Source organism: Harpia harpyja, chromosome 1, assembly GCF_026419915.1.
Source record: "Harpia harpyja isolate bHarHar1 chromosome 1, bHarHar1 primary haplotype, whole genome shotgun sequence".
Taxonomy (NCBI): Eukaryota; Metazoa; Chordata; class Aves; order Accipitriformes; family Accipitridae; genus Harpia; species Harpia harpyja.
The window spans coordinates 39,659,726-39,682,545 of record NC_068940.1 but is presented as its reverse complement, the minus strand read 5'-3'; the positions used below and the strand labels follow the sequence as shown (position 1 = coordinate 39,682,545).

The window sequence follows — 22,820 nt, the reverse complement described above, 5'->3', positions numbered from 1 at the left end:
CTGCTGCTGCACAGCTCCTGCTCCCTCTCACTTCCATGCTAAAAGAAACGCTCAACTCGCAGGAGGCTGCTGGACGCTCAGCTGCGTACGTTGCCCGAAGCGGAGGGGACGAGACGAGAGGGGAGGAGAGGGCCTTTTCTGCCTCAGCCTGCCTCCTCCGCTCCGCTCCGCTCGGACCGGTGGCCAGCCTCGCCGGCTGCCCCCGCAGCGGGGCTGGACCGGGCCGAGCCGGGCCGCAAGGAGTTAAGGGCCGCGCTGCCGCCCGCGGTTCTGTCTGGAGCCGCCGCGCTCTCATTGGTTGCGAAAAGGTGAAATTGAAACCACGGTAAACTTTTGACCCTGTAGCAGTTCTTGTGGAACGCCTTGCCCTTGCCAAGAGCAGAGGGCTTTTTTTCCCCCCTTTTCCTGTATTTATTCTCTGTGATCGTGCCGTGCCGCATGCAGCCCCTTCAAGGGAGGGGGAGGACAAGCACAAGCAAGTAGTTTGCGTGTCCAGCTAACGGTAAAGCTGGAATATGTCTTAGCTGCTAGTGCTAGCTATCTTCTAAAACTCTGATTAGTAAACAAGTAGGAGTCCATTTTTCGACTTCCAAGATGGTTTTTGTGTAGTTAAAAAAACCCAACCCAACAACAAAAAACAACCATCAAATTGATGCTGACTATCACGGCTAATTAGAAAGTGGAGAAGGGAGGATGAGTCATCAGGCACGCTGGCTGCAGTGAGCTCTGCTGCTTAATAAACGTGTTGGGTTTTTTTGAAGATTGAATTGGTTTCTCCTTACTGAGATCCGAAGTAGAAATGTCTCACTATTTCTACTTAGGTCATAAGTTGGTGTGTTAGTTAAATACATGTTTACCTAACTGTAACTGTTTTTCTATTCTTCTGTATCTTCCTTAAACAAAAGAATATATTTTTTCAGTCAGGGAGACAAGTAGTGCCAGCTGAACTGCATTGCCAACCTGCAAAGTGTCAGAGGCCCATGGTAGCCAATGTTAGGAATTTTTATTTAGGTAGGGAGACTCTTAACAAATTCTGGACCTAATTAGAGTGTGTGTCACTTTCATACTATGCAGAGTTTGTCACACAAAAAAAATCAAAAATATCTGTGGTCGAGAAAATCCACCTTCCCTCTGTAGCTTTGCCAAACCAGACAAATTAAAGCAGCATTACGTTTTCGATGAAGTATGAATACGAGATTTAGTTAATCCATGTTTCTTTCCACTTAAACATGTCTGCCTTTTCACTGACAAAAGAATAGCTGACTTGGGTTACTTCACTGCATCAGCTGCCATTTTCTCCCTCCCCCACTCCCAGGCACAGGTATCGGCCTGCTGTTCTTGCTGGAACATTAAACTTACTGAATGTTAAGTGCCACTTAATCAAGGAGTCACTCAGCACCTTACTTAGAGATAACATTCAAAACTCTTCCTCAACAAATAAACTTGATTCCTGACTCCTTCAGGCTGATGTTTTCACCTCTCTAGTGGCTTGTTCTTGCAAATAGTTTCATCAGATTTATACAATGTGTTCATTTTCCTAATGAGAGATTAGAATGGCGAGGAACCCTCAACTGCTGTGATTTGGATTTTTGAAAATTAAGTTCAGTAAGCAGTTCAGTGGTTAAAAAGTGTTCAGTTTACGGCAGTGTTAGCATAGTAGGACAAGATTGTGAAGGTTCAGTGTGGGCTGTTCTTGGAGCACTGCTGTTCTCGCTGCAGTTTTATCTGGGAATTGAGGGAGTCTCCTGAAGCATTGCCAGCAGCATCAAGGGAACAATGAATATAATATGATTAATAGCAGATCCCCTGCCCCCTCTTGTGTGCAATTCTTCTTGCAACTGCTAAAGAAACATGTGCTTGTAATGATAGTTGGTGGCCTCCCTGTTTGTTCCAGCTAGTGTTCTCAAGCAGCAGCTATTATATAGTTTATTTTTCCCCACTCCCTGTGATTCTTTGTTCTGTCCTCCCTGCGCCTGTGTGTGTCCAGTCTGCTTCTCGTTGTCCATTTCATGGCAGTTCATCTGCCTTCACAGTGGAGCTGCAGTGAAGCTGCAAATCATATTGCCTATCACAGTAAAATAGAATAAATGCTCTTCTAAAGGAAAGAAGAGTGAGTAACAACTGCTAGGAATTAAAAATCACCTGTGAACTCTATTTCTGAAGCATCATTTAAATGTCTCTATCTGAAAGGCTTCTCTTGAACAGTTGTGTGATTGCATTGTGGTAACATTGGGTGCACATGCCTTTTAGCATTAGAAATCCGTGATCTCTAAAAATATTACTGCCTATGCCAACAGTACGGTGGGAAACTGGCAAAAAAATGAACACTGACTGTCACGCTAAAGAAACACAAACTTCACCAGATTTGTAAATCCTGTAACTTCAAAGTAGTCTACTTTGGGGGGAGTGTTATTGAAGACTATTATTGAGAGCTAACCGCTGATCATGATAAAATCACTAATGTAACCTTAAGTTCTGATGAAAATGACCAGAAAGAGGGGTGTCGGGCATACTGTCAATGCATTTTGTAACCAAAAAGCATTAAATGAGCAGTCACAAACTGAAAATAAACTATGGAGTTCTATACTGTTTTATTCTGTGTGTTTATTCAGAGTAGATTTTGAGGTTGGTTACATCTCCCCAATTTCCTCAGAGGGGAATTGCCAGCTGTTTTGGAGCTGCCCTTTTAGAATTTTCCTCCCTGCCCCGCCCAAGATTTCTGAACTGTGAATGAGAAATATAAAAAGAAGTTCACACAAAGGTGTTTTCATCTATTCTTTCTGTTTTTTAGGGTAAGCAGTACCTATTGTCATGTTTTACTGAAGGATGGAAAGATGATTTAGAGGAAATGCTAGAGCACAACCTCTCAGTTTAGAAAATTATTTTATATTCCAAAACTCATCAGTATTTCTGTTGTGTGCTTCAAATTTTGGCTGGCTTATTTCCCCTCAGTCTCCTGGCTTTGATCACGAAGTTGTGAACTGGACTCTGGTATCTAGTATTAAAGCTTGCCACTTCCCCCTAAATCAGCTCCGAACCGTCATGCTGGCCCAAATAATGCTGAAAAAGAGTAGACCTGTAGTAGTTGGAACTTAGATTTTTTGTTTGTTTTTAAAACATTACCATTGTATCTCTGTCTTCTCTGATTTTATTTCTATTTCAGTTGGTGATGAAACTCACTATTTGCAGTCCAAGTGTTTCACCATGGGATGCAATAAGCAGGTTTTTCTCTGCTTCTTTCTCAATAGGTTCATCTCAAAGCTGTCCTGTCTGCATCCTTGTTGCAGAGCTCCAGTGATGAGTGAACTCTTGGTCTTCTGCAACAATAATGGGTTGGGTTTCTGGAATGTAAATCCTGCTTTGAAGAGCTGTGTTAGATATGGAGATGTACCTTTTCTAAGAAATATATTGATAGATCTAGAGGTCCTCAAAACACTTTCAACCAACTTTCAGGTCCAGTTTTGCTCTAGTCTTGGAGCAGGTTTATGGCAGCAGCTTCTTAAAAGACAGTAAAAAAAAATAAATTAAAAAATCAACATACTCATTTTTTCACCTTCTCTGCTAGCATCATAATTTTTGTAAGTTCTTTTGCATGCCATTGGGGTGTAGCAAGATGAATAGATGCAAAAAATTTTAAGCTGCAGGCATGTTGATTCCTTTAAGCATATGTGTACATACACACAGTCTTGTTTCTCTGGCAGTAGAGTTCAGGAATCAGTGTCTAAGAAACTGTTTTTAGTTTTGTTTTTTTTTTAATATACAAAACAGTATGTGGAAAGCGTAGTGTTTTTCAGATAGAACAAAGTGGTGAGATCTCAGTGAAGCAGACCTCCTGCTGTGAGCTGTGTTACGCCTCCCGCGCTTTCTTGAAAAATGTGGTAAATACAGGGATTGGCTGCTATAGCTGAAAGAACTTTATGCATTTATAATCTCTGTAGGTTGCATTATCTATATAGCTGTCACTCATAAATGTTTCTTGGTTGATGTGCCCTAATAGCCAGGTTGTTCCTAGCTTCTGTTGTAGGCTGAAGTCTTCTCAGTCTCTCAGGCCACAGGGACAGTAAACAGTAGCTTTCCTTACTGATTTCTACTGAAGTAGCAGACCAGGATATGTACTCTGCAGTCTTTTTAGAAGAGTCTGCTTTATTTCCAGCACAGTTTAAAACTAGTTTTAGGTTGTTTGGTTGGGTGGCGGTCTTGGGGGTGGGGGTAGGACAGGACAGGATTGCCCAAAGAAATTCCACATGCTAATGTAGAACCCTCTCTGCCATTCACATTCAGCTTTTTTTTGTGTGTTCTGGAAGGCTCTTCTTACCTATTCTATTTTGTCTTTAGCTCTGGTTTCTCTAAACTTTCCTTCTGATGTTTATTGAGCATTTAGTGCTTGTCCTTTAGGATGACAATCAGTATAACCTATCTGGCCATTTCTCAAAGCAGTGCATGAGTTTTAAAGGGTAGAAGACCACATCTCTGAATAGGTGGAGGAAGGAAAAGAGAAGATTGGCTGAAGTGCTCCCTAACTGTTGCATTCGGTCCTTTGTGGTACTTAGTAGTCCTTACAGTAGTCTGCTGAAGTCTAGATCTGGAAGGCTAAGACAACAGAAAGGATCAACTTTACAGTTTGTGGTATCAAAAGTTCTTCATGGTGTATCAGTACACCATGCCCATTGTTCACTCTCTCCAGTCAGATGGCAGTTAGAAATGCATAGTTTTCTTCAAGGTAAGTCAGTTAAAAGCACAAGACAATAATCCTTGTAATAATAATAATAATAATAATAATAATAATAATAATAATGTAATCCTTAGAGTAGACAGTTTTAGTTCTTAGGGTACAAATAGGGAATGTCCTGATAAATCAAGGATCTTACAAATATAAATAGATTCAGAGCAAAAATGATATGCCAGCAACAATGGTATGTCTTTTGTCTTGCTGGCTCCCCATGCTATTGTAGTCTTTTAGTAATGATGCTGTGAAAGTAGAGGATGAGTATTTTTCATTTTGGATGTTACTACTAAAACATATTCCCATTTCCAGCACTAGAACAGGCAACTGTAAACATTCTTTCATAATAAACCTCAGGGCTGTGATGTGATAGAGAATTGGAAAATTAGTGATGCCTATCTAAAGTTTTTTCTAGTGCTAAGCTTTGTCTGTCCTAGGGAGGAAAAAGGGCCGTGTGTACTGAACATGGACAATTACGAAAAGTATTTTATTTGGAGGAAGAATGTCTAATGTCTTACAGGGCAGAAATAATCTTGCTTTTTATTTAATGTAATTATAAATTGAGGGTGTAAAACTGAAGTATCCTGGATATGCAAATGGAGGAGAAAGGGGAATTGCAAGCTCTGTAGCGATCACAGTATCCTCTTTAATTGATCTATGAATGTTTGTAAGAAAAATACCCATGTAGATAGTGACATTTTTGATAATACTAATTTCAGGAATTTTGAATTAATACTTTTAAATTATATATATTGAATATGTTGATAACTTTAATTATGCTTCTCTTTCTCTTTTCCAGCTTCTTGTATAGAATATTCATTAGGTGATTTGTTATTTCAAAAGCTGTCATTCCCCGTCTTTTCCCCACAATACTGTTAAAGTAGGAAAAGCAGTCTGTCTCTTTGTTTTAGATTTCTTTTCTTTTTTCACCTTGATTCTCTACCTTGTATATAATGTCGTCCTCCTGGGTCCTGTGTCAACATTGCTCACGTGTTGTTGTGACAGGGTTAGAATTGAGGATTTCAGTCACAGGAATCTTATTTTGAAATATCCTAAAGTTGAAAATGAAGAAAATCAAGATCAATAGAAAGCTTGCTTAAGCTTGCTATAAGAGGCAGAAGAGAACATTTGGAGAGAGAATAAATGAGGTTTTCAGAAGCTGAATAACACAGCATGACACATAAGAACAGACTGGAGTCTTGTGTGTTTTATGGGGGGGACAATGGGGGCATCCAGTTAAATGAAAAGCAAAACCATTTAAAATTGATAAAGAAAAAAAAATCACTTATACACTTAGCAGACACATGATCTCAGACAAGTTATTAGTATACTAAAAAGCATTTTGTATTTTTTAATAAGAGAATATTTATAGTTATAGTTAGTAGAGTTTATATTTATATGGTTATTCTGTGGTATATATTACTGATTCCCAGAAGCTAAATGTCCCTTTGGTAGATTCACCCCTTTTTAGCACTGAATAAAGCAAGGCTCTCATATGATATGGCATGGTGAATTCTATGTTTCTGTGGCAAACAGGTATTGATAATGAATACATTAGTGACAGAAACACTATCTTTATTTGAAGGAAATAACCCTTTTCTTTTGCTTTCTTGTTGTTTTATGGGTACGTAATATAAATGTTAATTATGTCTTTTCAGGTATACAGAAGACATTTCTGATCTTTCTAGAAGTAAAGCATCTAAGTTGTAATTCTCTGTGTTGCTTTCTTTTACAGTCTGTCAGAGCGAGACTAATACTGTTTAATGGCACTGTTTTACATAGTATACTAATGCTGTCAAGTTTCAGCATAGCTTCCGAGAAACTTTGAAGGCTGCTAGTCATTCTTTGGCTCAAAAAGTCAGCAAAATGTTGACTTGCTTGGCTATAAAAGAAAAACTAGTCTTTGCTTTTAGAAAACTTAATTAAGTGTGTTTGAAGTGCAATCATTAAAAAACCAGCCTTTTTTAAAGGTGTTTTAAAGATTTTTTTTCAGTCCTATAAACTAGCAGACCTAAGACACCTTTTTAGTAGTGTCTTAGGGTCTCTGATGAGAAACTGAAGAACTTCTGCCCTGCTTGTATTGTGTGACAGTTATTTGTCAATCCTGAACCACTGCAGTTTACAGAATGACGTTTTAAGATACCAGTTTCATTTTGCTTAAAATGTTCCACTGTGATGTGTGACATCTTGGTGGCTAATAATGAACAATTTGTCAATGAGTAGCTGGCCATGCAGTAATGGCAGGGCAGTAAGTGGTAACCCCTTCACTTGCCCAATGGTAGTTAGAAATCCCCACTCATCATCCAGAGTTCTGCAGACCCTTGAATTTTAAAGAACATCTGGAGCTAGGAAAGATGTGTAAAGCAGTAAAAATAGCTGTTTGGTGTTGACTGCAAAATTGCAGGATTTGCTGCTCTTTTGTAATCCAAGGAAGTGTTATCGTTCATAGATAGTGGCATTTAACTCTTCCATGACAGATGGATGAAGTTTACCTCTCATCCAAACTAAATTTTTACTTTGATTTTAAGTGTGACAGATTTTGCTTTAGAATGAATGAAATCTTCTAGCAGTCTTCCTAAAATTTGTGAGGATAGAAGGAAATATATCATTTAAAGACTAATAAAAAATTTTAGAATTTCTCAGTGAAGTATTGTATGTCTTCTGTAATGCTTTAAAACTTAAGACTTAACCAGTTATGACTAACCTGAATGAACTGTTTTCCATTTCACAGGATATTTTCCCTGATCAGTGGTAGGTACACTGTGGTCCTTAATTTGACAGTTTGGGTCATTCTTAGTACCTCTCCTTTCCTTTTTTGTATGTCTGTCACACTAATACGGGATATATTTACTAATCTCTCTCTTTGAATGTACCCATTTTGAAACGTCGATGTGAGGATTATAGCATTAAGAAGTATGTAATGTTAGATATTTATTTTGAAACAACATAAAAATGTTACTCTTCAGAACTATACATCCTTTTGATGGTATTAACAGGTAACTTATTTAGCTTACAGTCTTTTTGTTAGATTTTCAGCCTTGATTGTTCAGGTCTAATTTCACACCACCAATGTTGGTTTCAGAGCAGATGCAATGAATACTGTAAATTAAATGTGCAAGGGGGTCTTTTCATACTTCATAGTCTTCCTTATGCCATAAAAGATCTGAAGAATTTTTGTATTCTGCTGAAACTCAATAGTTTGCTCTGATTAGTGCTTATAATCACTTTTGTAGTTGAAGGATGTTATTTTGATGTTTACGTTGCTACAAATAATTTAATTTTTCTAGTAAGTCTAGCAGTTAAGTTGCCACTGCATTCAGCAGTTATTGATCTGTTTTTGCAACACTGGTGTTCAATGTGGTTGATGAAAGATCATTTAGATTACTTATAACTATAAACAAGTAGTGGACAGTTAGCATGTAAAAAGTGTGTCTTTTTAAAATAAAAAAATGTGAGTATTGTAGGTTATTACTGACATTCCTAAAAAGCATCAAGTAGACTGGAATAATAATTTTAAATAGGAGTTGCTCTAATTCAGACACCAGGTTTAACGTAGATCGTAGTACCAGAACATTCTTAAAAGGTGTCTGTTGAGCAAATGGAGATATTTTATCTGTTTTTCTTGGCTCTTGGCTCTGTGTACACTGCACAGCTATGTTTCTAAATAACTTGTGAAATAGTTCTAAATAAAATTTAGGTCTTCTGATAGGAAAAAACACATTTACTGTATCTTTCTATTTGAGGTTAATAAAAATATTCAGGTAAAAGATTTTTTTTTTTTCCTGCTGAAGATAAAATTTTGAAAGAAATATTACTTTTAGCCTTAGTATTTCTACTTGAGCTGGTGATAGAATTCTCACTGAATTAACAGAAACAGACTTAGACCAATGCTAATCCCAGAAGAAGTATATTAAATTTAAATGGATCAAAATACTTATTACTGAAACACAGAGAGGGAAAGGCATTGATATGACAGGCATATTTCATGATCTTTCAACATACAGAGCTTTTAACCTGCTCAGGAAAACTAGCTAATACTTTTAATAAAAACTCACAAAAGACTATCGTAGTGCTTCAGATTTAGCTGTGGAAGAAGAAACCTGCTTATTAACATTGTAATGACAGTGAAATTTTTAAAGTACATTTCACTGTTTGGTGTGATAATGGTAGCATCATAATCATTTTTCATATACGCAGATTGATAAATTATATGTGGTTTCAAATGGGGGAGCTGGAGAATGAACAGCTTTTAAGTGGACTCCACAGTAGATAGGGTTGATTGACATATTTTTATCACATTAAAAGTAATATTTCTTAATGGAAAGGTCTGCCAATCTGATCCCTACCCCACCCTTTTATTGTACAGCTAGTGTTCCAAGACTTTGCTCAGTTTCTTGGGCTAATTCTGCAAGATACAATTAGAATTTTATAATGAGTGATTTACTAGAGCAGAAAATGTTCAAGTAAAATTGGACTGTAAAAATACAGAATTGGTAGTGGATATAAGAACAACTGGGGTTTTTTCTTTCAGGTTCCTTTTGACTTGGTTTGAAGTTGAATGTGTCCATTTTGGTAGAAGGTGTATATTAGAGCATTAGATGTAACTTTACCAGAAATTTTTGGAAATACTTCCATTAATTTCAGTGTGATGATGTTGTCTGTGTAACAATACCCTGCTTTGGAAGTTAAAATTTGAAAACACTAAACTTTTGACCTTGGGTAGATGTTGCCATGTATGATGCGTTATATTCAGCTGGTGAAGTAAAAATTGCATTTTTCTGGGCTCTAGTTTGTGGAAAAAATAGTGTGTATTGGGCTGTGATGCCTGACAGCTGACATTTATCAAGGGTAACATGAGCTTTACTCATTCCCACATTTTTAAGCAGCTTTCAAAGCTTTACATGTATACACATGTTCAGCATATGTCTTGCAGCTTTGAACATTTTGTTCTAAAGATGTTAATTCTCATTAAGATGAGGATCCAAACTATAAACCCATAATGATTTTCGTTTATCAAATTTAGTCACAACGTTAACATTTTGTAAACTGGCACTGTAATGTAAAACAGTACGAGTAATATTTAAAGCTTAAAAATACTTTTTCCCTATTAGGTGTTTTAGTGAACTTTAGACCAGGCTTTCAGTACATGGGATTGTTTTGAATGTATGATACTCTTTCAGAAGCATACATTTTCTAGAAATCATGAAATTAAATACAGTAAAGATGCTATTTCTTATTAGAATAAAATGCTAAAGCTTCTCTTTGAAAAAGAAAAAAACAGAAGATGCATTTTTCTTTTCAGTGATGAGCAAACTGTCTGGTAGCCATTTTGATATCTTTGTAAACAGTTTGTGTTCATTGGCCAAATAATGAAAAACTTGTTCTGCTTGCTTTAAATGTTGTAAAAATTATGTGATTGTCTTGAAATGTTCAAAACCCTGTGTGTAATTATTCTTGCTTAATAATCCCCTTAAAGAGAGAATTGTCTGGAAGAAATTATTATTTTCATATTTGACAAATTTTCTGCTAGTCTACATAGTTTGCTGGTGTATTTTTAGACTCATAGTTTCCTGTTACTTCAGTAACTCAGTGTAGTGCTAAACAGATCACACTGGTCTGATGCCAGGTAACTTGAAACTGTAGGTGACTCCTAAAGATAAAACGTATGGGTATGAGTGTGATTGTCATCATTTTAATTGCTGATCAATGGTGTAAGGTACATTTCTTTCTCCTTACTAATATTCTTACTAAATACTTCATACTAACGTTACTAACATTCATACCAAATACTATTAGTTTGTCACTTCTACATGGAAGTCATTTCAGATGACCTGAGAAATAATTTTCTTTCTTCTTTAAATAATATCCAAATTGCTAAAGTCAAAAGATAAATTAAGGTCTGAAGCCAGTCTGGAATTCAGACTTTGCTGGACCAGTTTGTTAAAAATTGGAGATTCAAGATGGGATTTCTTTGCTCTAGTTTGGAAGCAGCAGGGTTTTTAAACATTAGTTGATCTCGAACACTCCAAAGAGGCAGAATGGATTCACTGTATTTTCTGTGTTGTTTTGGATTGATGTCGGCCAAAATTGTGGTCATAATTGTAGCAGCCCTCAAATCCTCCCCATTTATTTGCTGAATTTAAAATGTGGAGTTACTTTTGTTGGATAATTTCAAGATACTACTAATGCATAACCAGGTATTAAAAGTCATGCAGGCAACAAACCAGTCAAAGTAAGATTCCAATAGAAAATATGTCTCTTTCTTGAGCTTGTTGGTCTTGAAATAATCCATAGATTTTAACCACTGTCCTTAAAAGCTCTGCACATTCATTTAAATAAATGAGTGCATTGATTTATGACATTTTAAAATTTCAAATGTTAACAATAAAAAAGCTGACTTTGTTTAGTATTTTGGTTTGACTCATGCGAACCCTAAACTGATGTCTAGTAAAATTTTGTCTTGCAGACAAAATAGTGTAGTTGTGCCAGGATGATTGTTTTTAATTACTTGTGAATATCTGTATATTACAGGTAATTAAGAAGATCCATTTTTCTCTTTAGCAGTATCTCTTATAATTTGTCTGTTGTTTATGGAGTACTGGTAGAAAGATGAGCAAATGGATCTCTTATGTTAACTTTTTCCCTTGTCAGACCATGTTTATATACTTTTATCCTGTAAAGTCTTTCTTCCATGCATCCCCACCCCACCCCCCCCGTACACATGCTCAAGAAAACTAGTATTTTGTGTACAGACACACATCTTTTACTGAGGGAAGCTGTTCTTATGTGACTTTTCTTGAGATATTTTGGGTTACTTTGTTGGAAATCCATCTAATTTCTCTCTGGAATGACATACTGTGAACTTGGTGGTGGTGATGCTTTGGGGTTTTGTGGGGTTTGTTTTGTTTGTTTGGGTTTTGTGGGTTTTGGTTTGGTTTTGTTTGTTTTGAATGTAGCAAATAAGATATTTTGTTGTAGTGACTTGAAGCTTGTCTGTCGTTTCTTGGCTAGCCCCAGTTGTAGAATTACAATCTTTATTTCACAGTTGTAACACAGATATTGCCAAAGTGGGACTGATGGAGGGGCAAGCACATAAAGGTCTTAAAAGTGAGAAGCTTTCTTTCTGAGTTAGATTTTGGCATGCTTTCTTAATTTTATACGAGCTTAAATATATGGTAAGGTATATGTTGGAGGGGAGCATATTTCTGCTTGTAAAATTTTTGTTGCTTTATTTGTTCTTTTCCTTGTGAAGTAGCTGTAGGCATCATTGTGCAAAACAGTAGATGCTAAGAATGATTAAGGATATAAATCGTTAGTTTTAAAAAGCGTTTTGTAATAATAAAAATGGATGAGTAGCTTTATTTTTATCAGTGCTAGTCACTGATATTGAACAGCAAATTATAGTAGGGAGCATGGTGAAATCAGCATGCTGTAATAAAATCCGTTTTTGTGCCGTACTGTCGCTACAGTGATTGTATGCAAAACTCATTTTACTATTGTAAATGAGTGAAAGTCTTAAGTATACTGCAGTATAGGTACAGTATTTGCAGTGTATTCTCTCATGGATTGCTTGATTAATTGTAGATAGCTTTTCTACTTTCAAATATTTCACAGATACATGTTCATTCACTTACAATCAGTCTAGAAAAGGAAGGAGGTGATTAGCACACAGGTTACTTTTGAATATGTTGGCCAGACTGTATTATCATCCCCTAGTTAAGGAACTTGAACACCTATTGCACAAATGTTTGTGTTTACCTACATGGTAAAATGTATCATCATACTATGCCCCTATTTTTACACTTTTGTCATTACAGTGGCTGAACATTTGCTCTAAGTAATTTATCTAATATTAGGGTGTTTTAAGTCCAGTTACTTTGTTCTGAGGTATGTGTAATGTAGATATGCTGTTTTATTGGTATAATAATGCTAGTAAGTCTTCCCATGTAAACAAGCCTGTAGTTTTGAGTTTTACAGATCCTTTCTATGCATAGTTTCTCACAATGCACTGATGGTCAAGTGCTTCTCTTTGTTCATTTCTCTAAAATACATTTTTTTCCTAGGTTCATTTGCTTGTTTTTCTTTGTTCATAACTTAAATAATTGTAATATATATTTTCTTGAAGCAATTTTGACAATTAGAAGTCACAGGTAATGTAGTTTTTAATATTAAAATACTTTTTAGTTAATATAGGAAGGAAAACACAATTGCTTTTTCTTCACATTTGTATGTCTCTGTTGCAGGCTGCAATATTGTCAGGGTTTTTTTCAGATCTCATTATATTTGCTCTTTCTCTTCAAACCCCAACTGTGACAGCGACGTGACTAGCAAAGCATCTCATTTTTCATTTAAAAAGAAAAACGGATTCCATTCCCCCAGCACTGTAAAAGAAAATTTGAAAATATCAGCAGTTTACCTTGAAGTCTGACTGAAGAAAATGGAGAAGCAAGGAGCTGAAATCTAGAAGCCACTTTTTTTTTTTTAAAGGAGAGAAACATGAGTTTTAATTATAGATAGTTTAAAGGGGAAATAAAAAAACAACACCAAAAACCTGAGTTGCGCAATTCAAGGTTTTACTGAACTCTCTTCAGTCCTTCTTTTTCATCGACCTCTGGCTCATAAATGGTTGAAGCTTTGACTTTTAGAATATATTAGATGTTCAGAATGATAGCACCATGTTTATCCCACTAGTTTTTCTTAGGCTTCCTGATAAAGCTCTGTCAACAAACCTTAGTAAAATCACATTTCATACTGGCAAAAAAGTCTCTATACAAGTTCCCTGAGTAAAATAGGTTATATGGGTATATTTTTGCCACTGCATTAAAGCAATTAAAATATTAAAAAAAATAAAATCTTTTTGCAAGTTTTAACAAATGTAAAATGACAAGATATATTAGATCAATTTGAGGATCACAGGTCACACAGTAATTCTGTGCAACTTTCTTTTTTTCCTCGAGTAAGCTTTCCCTATTCAGAAGTCATGCCCTGTTGGCTGTTTGTCTGCAGACTTTATTTATTCATGTGCTCAGTGATATTATTCTTTAGCATAGCTTCTACCATCTTACTATGGATGGAAGTCAGTCAAGGCATGAATGTCAGATTCACTGGTCCATAGCTCCTGAGAGACCATCTAGATTCCTTTATGTCAGTGGGAGCTACACTGGTCACCTGCCAGTCCTCTAATACAGTTGCCATTTGTAATGACAGATTGTGCAGTTTGGCCAGTAGTTCTGAAGATTCACATTTGAACCCCTTCTTGGATGAAGGGTATCCTGGTAACTGATCAACACCTCGTGTGTCTGTTTAGTTTAATTCTTCCTCTGTAATTCCTTAAAATTCATTTTGCTTCTCCAGCCAGTTTGCTACAAACAAATGCTGGAAGTGGGAATCTCTCCAGTATCTTCAGTGGTGAAGGCCAACATGAAGAGATTTTCAGAGCTTTGGCTTTATTCTCTCTGAGTGCCCATTTTATGCCTTTGCCATGAAGAGGTCCACTGTCTCCCTGGCTGGCTTCCTGCTACTGAAGTGTTATTTAAACATCTTTTTACTATTAGTTGAAGTTTGGTCCAAGGCACTTCTCTCATTCTTTTTTTAGTCCTGTATTTCCTGTTTACATTCAATTTACCATGTTCTATGGGTGTTTCAGTTCTTCCCATGTAGATGAGCTTTCCACTTTTTAAATAGTAACCTTTTCCCTGTGGTATCCCCCTTAACCTTCTTATAGAGCCATATAGGGGTTTTTTTGATGTTTTTGTTCTCTGCTCCAAAAGCTGTGTAGGTGTAGCAGCTATTATCCAGAATTCACTTGAGAGCCAGCATCTTTTTTGTCTCTCTCCTCCTCTCCCTATTGTCATCACAGTACAGTCATACAGTGACAGTGTAATCACTTTTCCATCTTGAGGGCTGGGGCTGTGTGGTGATGTCCTCACATATCACTAGAGATGTGTAAATTAATATTTCACACTGCGTCTAAGCTGTGTGTTGTTTTTTTAAACACAACTAACTTTATAGAATAATACCGTCTTTGAGAATTTCTTTGATTTGTGTGCACAAGCATTAACTGATTAATGTGCTGACTTCCTTTTCCTTTTTTTTCCCCCTGTTAAGGCTAAGATATTTGGTTTTAATACTTTGAACTGGAGCTACAAATGATGTGATATAATGAAGAAATAAATATAATATTGTAATGTTCTAGAAATTTTAGAATATATGTGTCATGCAGTCTGTATGTCTTTGTTTAATGTGGAAGAGTGTTTTGGCAGGATTCCAAGTAGTTTTGGAAATTAAATCTTCACTCAATTCATATAATGTAACTCAAGACTTCTAAGTTTTAAATTTTAAATTTAAATTTTAAAGAGCTGGGAATTTGCAGTGATTGTAATACTCAGTCTTTTTAGTGTGCCAATGTGTGTTCCTAATAAAAAGTCATATTAAAAATGAAGCTTAGGATTTGAAAGGCCTTTTTGAACTTATAGTAGATGTATTCAAAACCAATTAATTTTAGTAGTACTCCTGTTGGCCTTATAAAGATGCCCTAAATACTATGTCAAATTTGGAATGAAATTTAGAAAGTCTTCTATGTTTTAATCTATGAACTTTGGGTGAGTTCTAGTAAGATTTTGATCTTTTTTGTTTTCTGCTTTCAGTATTTCTCTAAGGTTCTGATCTACTTGCTGTGATGGAGAGGCAATAATATTTCTTGAGGTCCATAGAAATGCTAGGCTTTATTTGTTCCATGGATTTGCCCTTTTGTTTGATCACTTTTATAAAACGTGTCCATCATACCTAGCTGGTTACTTTTTCTTCTTCTCCTGCAAAGACTCGTGTTTTCTTTTCCTGTTTCTCTGTTTGAGTCTGTTTCATGACTTCTGCCTGATTCTTCTAAAAACTGAATTCAGTTAAGAAATCCAGCAACAAATAGACTAGTTTAGTTGTGGCACATAATGCTTCCTAACTGCATTTTACAGAATTATTCACATCTTCATGTTACAAACAAAAAAGGCTTGGTAGCCTTCCTCCCCCACACCCGCCATTATAGATGTATAAGGCGTCTATTGTCTCCATTCATATTGAGATGTCACAGATGTGTACACTCTTCTGGGTTCTTTTCTCTCTTGCAGCTCTAATGACCACTACTCCTTTGATTCCTTTCTCAGGCAAATTGGCATAGGCTATACAAAAAGAAATTTGGGTCACAAATAATCTTTAAATTATTCTACTTGAGTGAGAGGAAGATTTAGCTGACTGTGTATTTGCGTATACCGGAAATTTATGGCAAAATATGGCAAAATTAGTTTCCTCCAGCAAATACTATTTTGTCATCTCAGAGATCGCTGACTTAAAAATATCACCAAGGGAGTGTGCAGTTTTAGTGTGAAATACAAGTGTGCAATTGGAAAAGTTTTAAAGCTGTATTTTTGCTTTTTTTTCTAGAGATTAAAATCAAGTGTGTTCAGCTGTACTGTTAAGACAACTAGGAGTATTAGGAATGACTAATTTTAAATGAATACTTTTTCTTTTTATGTATTTTTATTTCAAAATGAATATAGGTATTTTTGTTCTATTTTGAGATTAGCTACCCTCAATACCAGGTTTCCTGTCTGTCAGGACAGTGAATTTAGGGTTTAGCTCTAAGCATGATGTAGCTTTTTTTGAAGTACGTGGAACCCTAGATGTGTTATGAGTCATGGCTCTCTACACTGAGGTGTCATGGTAGGCAATTTGTATTTGCTGATGGGCCATATCAGTTGCACAGATATGCAGATGGTTGAGTTGGTCAGGCAGTAGCAATGATCTTCTATTCATTAAGAATGATTTTTCTGCAAGCAAGCAAATTCCTTTTTTACGTGCTCCTCAGATATGCTATTTGTGTGTAGGAAAAGCAAGCATTTACAGAAACAGGAAACTGCTTTGTGCTTTGCATTACATCTCAACTGTCTTGTACCAACTTCCTTTTATGGTTGGCTACTTTATTTTCCAGTTAAAACTAACATTGTGTTTAAAGTATATTAGCAGGTCACAGTCTTCATCACTTCTGTAAGTTGAGTTTTGCCTGTTGTCTAGTCCTATTTTTTTAAGTGAAGAGCACTCAAAAGGTAAAAAATCCACAGATACAGCATCACTTATAGTTGTTTACAGGATGCTGTGATTAAATCTAAATATGTTAGCTAAGTTATTTAAGCTGCTTCTCATTGTTGTTTGTCTTCGTTGTTTTGTAATAACAATACTATTCCCTCAAATATTTGTGCCCTTGAAAATGTTGTCTATTTCAGCTGGCTGCAAATTCATGACACAATGGCCACACAATTTATGACATGCTTTTTTAAGAGGGTAATCAATGCTTCTGTCTAGTACTAGAGGCTTGGTAGTGTGGGATGGTATGTTTTGTAGAACTGGCTTTGAGTATTTAAGAAGAGGGACAGAAATTACTGTGAGCATGTTTTGGGTGGCTTGTATTCCAGCTCATCTGCTGTGGACCCAGAGCACCACTGGCAAGGCTTATTTCTCTCTATTAATTTATTTGTGTGTAACTCTGCTACTAATACAAAAATCTGTCTTTGAAGCATCATAAAAACTGGAACCAAAATATTTCATTAAGCATTATGTTGTGTTGTTTTCTTGCTATTTGTGCAATGGAACTCTTGAGAGATTGGAGTTTTTCCAAGGTTAATATCAGAAACTAATTTGTTAATTGTGTAACAAATTGTGTTTTTATAAATGCAGAACAAAAGATTGTTGTCTAGACACTAACATAAAAGATTCTTAAAACTGCAGCACTGGATTGCGTACTTTGTAGACCTAATTTTGTGTTGTTCATAAAAGTGAAAAGTTTGCTTTTTAGTAGTCAGAATCAAAGAGGCTCTTTCTATTGATGGCCAGGACACTGAAGTAAATTTTGAAGTTGATGTGATGTATTTAATGTTCAAGCGTTTTCGCTTCAGAGGTCTTTATGTTGAGTGTAACAACTTGCCTCACTTGGTCAGTTTGACTGAAAATGGTCTTTTTTGTAGCATCCATACAACAAAAGGTTAGCTTTGTTAAGATTTTGCAGTATCTGCCAGGAGACTCTGTACAAGTACAGAAACAATTCTATTTTACCGTTCCCCAGTACTTCCACAAAGGCAAAATATGACTGAGCCATGTAGAAATATTCAAAAGTACCAGGACTGTTCTTTTCAAGTGTTTGCGGTTTCCAGCTGTTGATAAACTTTTGCACTTCTTAATAATTTGTGATTATTCAAGTGCTAGGAAATGGCGGATGAAGTGAACAGGCTGATAGGCTAAATATATGGTGGGATGATTAATGACAGTGCCGTTTAAGACACAAGCATCAACTAGATCACATCTGATCTCCCAAGATGAACAGTTGCCCAAAGTAGAACCAGGGAAACAAAACTATGGTTAGAGCGTTGCAAAAATTCTAGATTGCTTATAGCTTTTAATTGAGAGATTTGTTTTTTAATTGAGAAGCTTGCTTTTTAAGTATGCAAATATAAAAAGAATAGTTAGAATGTTTTTTTCAGCTGTGCAATTCCAATTAAAAAATATTGTTGCTCTGCAACTTGACACTTGAAAGCATTTACTACTTCACATGAGCACTTTTCTTAAAAGCCAATCTCCATACCTGAATTGATGAATACTTTCAATTCACATACAAGATTCAAAGACTAAATTGGAAATACTGGGGATGAACATTCATTGCTAGTAATAGCTGTAGAAAATCCAACAAATTCATCTGTTTTGAATGCTTTTCTGAGTATTGTAGAATCTCAAAAGCTGGCATCTACTTGGTAGAGACCACATGTCAGAAACTCAGTGTGTACAGTAAATGTTTCATTCTGTCAAAAACAGTCACTTTTCCCCCTTGTCTGAAGGCATTTTGGTATTGTTAGAGATTTTGATCCAAATGTAAAATGACTTCTGTCTCTAAATTTAAGCTTGCAATGGACAGGCTTTTACAAGGAAATTGCTGATATTTTGCCCAATTTTTAACTGCTGCTTTGGAAAACTCTGATTTTGAGCTGTTCTCATTCTAAATGTGTTTTATATAAAACTGTGATCTATGTAAAATGAGTAAGATTTTGGCATGATAGGGTGTGCTTCAATTATAACAATGCCATAGCACTAAATGAGTTAATGCTAATTGTAATACTATAGTTGTGTTTAAGTTATCTCTCTAGAAATCCAGCAAGTAGTCTTTGCTTCCATAAGACACTGGCAGGTTAGAGTGGCAGAACAAAAAAATTGCATACATATAATACATAAAAATGTATGTGAACCCATTCAGAGTCTCAGGAAGGAGAATGGACTTGTTGATGGTACATTCAGAGCTTCAGGAAAGGAAGTGAACTTCTTGATGCCTTGGAGAGGGATCACGTGTATTTAGTGAAACAAACTCAGTTTAGTTGATTACATTTCCTGTTTTCACCAAGAACTTAGTAAGTACTCTCTGCTTTTGAAGTGTCAGTGTATAGCTACCTCAAAGAAAATGATAGTTGTTGCTACTGAAAACTTGCAGATTGAATTCTTACTATATTGAAACTATGTTTGGGAAGTTGCTTCCTCCCTTTTAAGGGAGAACTAATTCCTTAGTTATTGTTAAATTAAGGTAAGAGCTTTTGTATGTTTATCAGATCACAGAGGAAAAAGTCTCTGTCACACTGTTATCTTACAGGAGCTACTGTATTCTGCTAAAAAAAAACCACCAAAACCCACCCATGTTTATGTGTGATTTTGTTCCTATAAAATACAGTTCTCCCAATTATGTAAGTTGTGCCATGAATCCCATCTAATATCTACTAGTAGATAGTGTTTTATATTTGCATTTGATATGATCGTTGCTTAGTTTCTGGCAATCATGCCTTTGCATTGGACTTTTTCTTTATAGTGGCAGTGATTAAGTTTGTAATGAAAAGGTAATCACATTATTGTAATGTGTAGTAGTCAAAGTTGTGTAAGAATTGAAGTCATATATTGATAAGGCATGAGAATAAGCTTTCATCAGGTAAGTTAATATATCCACTTAAAACATAAAAAGTAGAAGTGATTAAAAATAAATAAATAATGTTTTCAGATTTATATGGTCAAACTGATAGTTTCATCTTCTAAGGCTCTTAGTTGATGTCGTTTTCTAATTTAGAGAGATTTTGTACTTTGGACTAATCTTGAAATAATTTAGGATTATGTAATTCAATTTTAAGAAATTATGTGAATTTTTTCAAATTTAATTCCTAATTAAACTGACATTGCAATATGTAGAGATGCATTGATACAGCTTGCATTCTTCTTACTAACCTGCAGATTATGTCATGTGTCAAATGGCATGGAGTCACTTACGAATTACGTGTATATAGAGCTGGAAAGTAATTCTGCAATACTGTTATGTTGGTATTCTCTTGTGAGCTCTGTCAAGGGTATTTTATCTTGTAAATGGAACACTTTTAATATAAATCTCCTATTTTTTTAGAATTTTATTGCTGTTAGTAATAGTAGAGATGTTTGTACACTGGTCACAGTAAAATCTCTTTCCATAGTACCCACTGTTTTTGACAAGGATGGTAGGAAGAAGTGTTTTCCACTTTTAGATCTTCATTAAATATTAATATAAAACCTAAGCAGACCATGTGTATTTCAGCCAGCTACTGACTTGCCTGAGTTTCTTCTGCTGTTAAAGTGTCTGGATGTATAGAAAAGAATGGTGATGTTGTGTGGTTTCTTACCAGGTAAGTAGTTACCAAGTCCCATTATAGTAGCCCAGACATCACATCCTGTTCCTTTCTTTGTGGTATTGGAGCTAGGGATTTTTCTTTCTCTTTCTCTATATATTTATTAAATTTTTAATTATTTTTTCTTAATAACTGTTTGCTAACTCTTCCAGATACAAGTCTGTAAGGGCTTACCTATGTTAAAAACATTCTAAAAACACTCAAACTGGTGCCATCAGCTGTATTGAAAGCCCAGATTACCTCTTCCAGTACTGTGGCTTGAAAATTAGTCAAGATTAAAGGCCACCTCCAATATTTTTTGCCCTGCTGTGTTGAGCATACCAATTCCTGTTAGCAGTGTCATGCAAGTAGGTGGTGTGGCTGCATCATGCCCAATTGCCTTTTACTTACAAGAGCTATATCCTGACAAACACATCTAGCCAAATAAGTTCAGTACCTTTTCACATCTGGGTTATGAGGGCAGCAGTTGTTCTGAGTCTGTAATGTGGCTCACATGTCTTTGGACCTGTGATGAGGTGCATTAACCACTTTACCACAGTGCTTTGTGCACAAGTTGACAGGTGAGAAATCTTTACAAGTGTTTGGCAGTGTATGGTGAAGGATAAAGGCATAAGGATAAAGACTAGTCTATTTTTTAACAGTGAGTTCGCTGGAGCCCCCCTTCTCTCTTTCATACATTTTGTTTGTTGTAGCAGGGTCCTATATCTATTGCTGTGACTAGCAAACAGGGATGTATAGGAAACAAATTAACAAGTAATGACATTCCAAAAATAGAGCACACATTACTTATCAGAGGAACAGGAGACACGGTCAGTGTTCCACTTTTGACCATCCTTTAACTGAAAGTGTCCTGTCATTTTAATACATGCAAAGTGAACAAGGCTCAAGTTAATTGTCATGTCTGAAAAATAGCTGAGGAGTGCATAGTGCTTACTAAACATTGCAGGGGAATTGGTAAATGAAACCTGACAAGGCCTGAAAAATTATAGTCTTCCTAAGACAGAATGTATAACATAAAAAGGATGTGTGCTGAGTTAAGATTATTTAACATGTTGCAACAAGGTGTGCTTCACTGGCTACCAGATTATAGATGGCAACTATTTTTTTTTTTTTTTTTTTTAACTGACAGCCCTGATTCAGTGAAGTCTCTAAGTCATTTATTATCTGGTAAATGATCTTTTTGGCTGGGGGAGTGGGGGGAAAAAAAGAAAGAGTGGAGAATGATCAAATGCATATGTTTTGGAAGAGTATTTTATTAGTTACTGTACTGATGGAAGTGCTAGATTAGGATAATGATGTATCAATACAATTTACAATATAATTTGCTGTTTAGCTTCATAACATAAGTATAGCTGCTTTAATGTTAAAATATAAGACTTTTTAGTAGTGCTAAAAACTACTCTTTTTAGTAAAGAGTAGTTACAGTACACCAAAACCTCTTTATTAATTCAGTGTACTTGAGTCTCATTATCTGTTTCAGTAGTTTGTTACATTGTACTTTCAGATTCACAAAGCTGTAGTTACGGTTCAGTGGCATTTTTTTATCTGCTGCATTTTTCCCCTCCCCCAGAGCTTTAAAAATGTTGGGTTTATGTACTGCAGTTTGAAGTGTAGTGTATGGTATTTAATTTCTTTTTTTAAACGGGCACATTATTTATCTCTAAAACATTTAAAGAGGATTACAGATACAGTCCTTTTTAATGTCTTCTTTCAAAAAGTGACCACTGTGTTTAGCATATCTGGCACATTTGACCATGAATATATATGTATATTTTTTAACCTTAAAAACAGTGTAGCTTTAGCTCTCTGTCTTATTGTTGTTGTCTGTGCCACAGGCAACAATATGGCTTGTCACTTAGCTATCCCATCCAAATGCTAATGTAATCTTTTTTCTTTTATGTGTTTTAAAAATTGGATCCAAAACTGGACTGTATGTACACTTAAATTTGGTAGCCAGGCTATGCTGGATGCCCAGGTTTTTTATGGTGTAAACTGAGTATCTCTGTAGCTCATCCTGAAAGTGGGGAAATCAGTTGAAGGTCACTATGTTGAGCTCACTGAGATCAAAAGATGCCAAACGATGTTTTTGTGTGAGCACTCTTGTTTTTTGGTTGAGCAGTTTTTAGACAGGAAATATTATGCTCACGTGTTGAAAGTGGTACTGGTGTGGTGAGAGCTGGTGGAGAAGCTGACTGCACAGCCCCAAATGCCAGGCTTTTTAGAACAATACTGTCTCTGAGACTGGCAATTGCGTAATGCACAAGTGTGCTTTGATACAGGCACTCTAATAACCTAAACTAATTCATGTGAAGCAGAACAGAAACCAATGTTGAAATAAAATATATTTTTGTATTTAAAAAGTTAAGTAGTTG

General features: G+C 35.8%; 1 protein-coding gene across 6 annotated transcripts in view; it reads left to right on the top strand.

Moving 5' to 3' along the window:
• NCOA3 (nuclear receptor coactivator 3) overlaps positions 1–22,820 on the top strand; it is an 89,499-nt gene that overhangs the window by 31,720 nt on the left and 34,959 nt on the right. For 2 of the 6 annotated variants that reach the window (XM_052788275.1, XM_052788299.1), the window contains one exon: positions 20,358–20,445. The exons of the other annotated variants lie outside the window; for them this stretch is intronic. The gene's annotated coding sequence lies outside the window, so the exon portion shown is untranslated. The remainder of the gene's footprint in view (positions 1–20,357; positions 20,446–22,820) is intronic. 6 annotated transcript variants of the gene reach the window in all.